Source organism: Vigna unguiculata, chromosome 2 (assembly GCF_037176805.1).
Source record: "Vigna unguiculata cultivar grain cowpea cultivar isolate G323 ecotype 2 chromosome 2, ASM3717680v1, whole genome shotgun sequence".
NCBI classification, from domain to species: domain Eukaryota; kingdom Viridiplantae; phylum Streptophyta; class Magnoliopsida; order Fabales; family Fabaceae; genus Vigna; species Vigna unguiculata.
This window is the reverse complement of record NC_140793.1, coordinates 11383424-11387239: the sequence shown is the minus strand read 5'-3', so window position 1 is coordinate 11387239 and position 3816 is coordinate 11383424.

The following is a 3816-nucleotide window of genomic DNA, read 5'->3' as shown; positions in this document are numbered from 1 at the left end:
AGATTTCGAATAGGAAAGGAAGTTTATTATACAAAGTGTTTAACCGAAGGCCATCCATGTTTAGTTGCATTCGATTACGGAATCGAAAACAATGTTGTGAGCCAAATATTTGTGGAGAAACTCCAGTTACCAGCAACCTTTCATCTGGATCAAGCATGGATCAAATTCAGTACTGGGCAATGTGTGAAAGAAGTATTATGTGATATTGCTCCCATGGACTGTTGTCATCTTCTTTTGAGATGGGCATGACTTCGTTTTAAAACACTCCATCTGGATGAACGTTCCCTTTATTTGAGGCATGAGGGACATCAAAAGAAGTAGAAATTTATGACACCAAGACAAGTCAATAAGGATCAGCGTAGGCTGAAGGAGAAAACAGAAAAAGAAGTAATATAAACTGCAGAAGGAAGGAAAAATAAAGAAAAAGAAATGGAACTAGAGAAAGTTTATTCGTCAATGTTTTTTCTTCTACAGTTTATGATGTCATTTTACAGGAACAAAAGGATAAGCATGTGAATAAAACACACCAACTTCCATGTTTAAAAAGGCAGCTTGTTCATATTGCTTTATTATGGATTCAGTCCGTCGATAAGAAGCAAATTCGTCAAACACAATGCATGGAATTATTTATTGTTACATATCAAGGTGGTGTACTGTTGCCAAGAAATGTTATCGACAAATTGCAACAATTGGAAAGTAATAAATATCAAGTTGAATTTGATCCTGGGAGAAGAGAATTAGTTTCAACTTGTGAAAATATAAAAGTCCTTCACAAGATCATAATAAACTTACATTAAAACTAGTGTCTTAAGATTCGGTACAAATCTTCTCGAAGAATGAGGGTATGATGTGAATTGCATATGGGTCAAATGGAGGATGACTAATGCGCCTTGTTGATGCAATTTCTTTTATTTAAATAAGGGCCCAATGATTTGTAAAATTGGTTGACGAAATTGTGTTTGTGCTTAACCAATTAATGGGCTTTAGTTTTGCTTTATCATCAAGTTGAAATAAGGGTCCATATGCCAACTTAAGGACCAACCTTTGGAAGTTCAAGAGGACCTTTGCTCAAAGTTTTTGGATGACTTTTGGTAGCCTTAAATTCAGTTATAATCAACCATTAAGTAGTGGATCATTATTAGCTTCAGTGGATCATTAATTAATAGCTTTAAGCGGGATGATATTCAAATTTATGTGTTTTTTGTAATTCGCATGGTTAAACCTCGTATATAAGTTGAAGCATTTTCATCAATGAAGTTAAGCTGAGTTTTATTCATCAAACAAACGAGTTTTATCTCATCTATCTTAGTGAGAGGGATTCTCCTAAGTTCTTGAGTGATTCAAGAATCCATGAGTTTAATCAAAGGTCCTTTATCCCTTTGTGTGTATCAACTCTTAGGCTTATCTTCCATTCTTGGAAGTGTGATGTCTATCAATTTCTGTTCCAACTTCTTTTATGTTTCCATTTTCTCATTCTAAATAATTTCTTAAATTTCTTGCTTGTTAGCATTCCAACAATGATAGATCAGTCAAACGAATCAAACCCTGTGGATTCACATCATTTGCTATTCAGAGCCTGGCTATCTAGATTTTGAATAGGAAAGGAAGTTTATTATACAAAGTGTTTAACCGAAGGCCATCCATGTTTAGTTGCATTCGATTACGGAATCGAAAACAATGTTGTGAGCCAAATATTTGTGGAGAAACTCCAGTTACCAACAACCTTTCATCTGGATCAAGCATGGATCAAATTCAGTACTGGGCAATGTGTGAAAGAAGTATTATGTGATATTGCTCCCATGGACTGTTGTCATCTTCTTTTGAGATGGGCATGACTTTGTTTTAAAACACTCCATCTGGATGAACGTTCCCTTTATTTGAGGCATGAGGGACATCAAAAGAAGTAGAAATTTATGACACCAAGACAAGTCAATAAGGATCAGCGTAGGCTGAAGGAGAAAACAGAAAAAGAAGTAATATAAACTACAAAAGGAATGGAAAATAAAGAAAAAGAAATGGAACTAGAGAAAGTTTATTCGTCAATGCTTTTTCTTCTAAAGTTTGTGATGTCATTTTACAGGAACAAAAGGATAAGCATGTGAATGAAACACACCAACTTCCATGTTTAAAAAGCAAGCTTGTTCATAGTGCTTTATTATATGTATTTGGTCCGTAGATAAGAAGCAAATTCGTCAAAAACAATGCATGGAATTATTTATTGTTACATATCAAGGTGGGGTACTGTTGCCAATAAACGTAATCGACGGATTGCAACCATTGGAAAGTAACAAATATCAAGTTGAATTTTATCCTGGAAGAAGAGAGTTAGTTTCAACTTGTGAAAAAATAAAAGTCCTTCACAAGATCATAATAAACTTACATTAAAACTAGTGTCTTAAGATTCGGGAAAAATCTTCTCGAAGAACGAGGGTATGATGTGAATTGCTTTTGGGTCAAATAGAGGATGACTGATACGCCGTGTTGTTGCAATTTCTTTTATTTAAATAAGGGCCCAATGCTTTGTAAAATTGGGTGACCAAATTGTGTTTGTGCTTAACCAATTAATGGGCTTTAGTTTTGCTTTATCTTCAAGTTGAAATAAGGGTCCATATGCCAACTTAAGAACCAACCTATGGAAGATCAAGAGGACCCTTTGCTCAAAGTTTGTGGATGACTTTTGGTAGCCTTAAATTCAGTTACAATCAACCATTAAGTAGCAGATCGTTATTAGCTTGAGTGGATCATTAATTAATAGCTTGAAGCGGGATGATATTGAAATTTATGTGTCTTTTGTAAATCTGATGGTCAAAGCTCCTATATAAGTTAAACCATTTTCAACAATGAAGGCAAGCTAAGTTTTAGTCAGAAAATAAACGAGTTTTATCTCATCTATCTTAGTGAGAGTGATTCTCCTAAGTTCTTGAGTGATTCAAGAATCCATGAGTTTCATCAAAGGTCTTTTATCCCTTTGTGTGTTTCAACTCTTAGTCTTATCTTTCATTCTTGGAAGTGTGATGTCTATCAATTTCCGTTCCATCTTCTTTTATGTTTCCATTTTCTCGTTTTAAATAAGTTCTCAAATTTCTTGCTTGTTAGTATTCCAACAATGATAGATTAGTCAAATGAATCGAACCCTGTGGATTCATATCATAAGCTATTAAGAGCCTGGCTATCTAGATTTGGAATAAGAAAGGAAGTTTCTTATACAAAGTTTTTAACCGAAGGCCATCCATGTTTATATGCATTCGATTACGGAAGCGAAAACAATGTTGTGAGCCAAAGATTGGTGGACAAACTCCATGATGAGTTCAAATTTTTGCCCTCATTTAATATTTAAATTTGGGGATTTAATTGAATTTTCTGTGCTTAAAGATTGATTTAATTAGGATTTGTGATTATTGGATTTATTGAGTAAGTTTGGTAAAAGTGGCGTAAAAATTGATTTTAGTTGCATAAAATATTATTGGATATTCTATCGTTTGTTAATGCAGCTGGAATTTATTTTTGGTCAATTAATAGTGTGATTTTGAAATATTCAAAGTTACAAAATAAGTCCAAAATCAAGAAATTCTGGAAAAAGAATAAATCAGGAGCTAAATGCACCCCCAGTTTTTATTTGCACACTCCTTCCTCAAGTGGACCACAAAAACCTGCTCTGCACCCCCAGTTTTCACTAAGTTGCACCCCTCCTACCACTTAAACTCCACTCAACCAGATCATGCCATGTGGCAATCCTCACCTTTTAAAATTAGCCAACCATAAGCCGCCACGTGTCATAATCCTCCACTCACCCAATTGACCACTCAGATCTTGCCA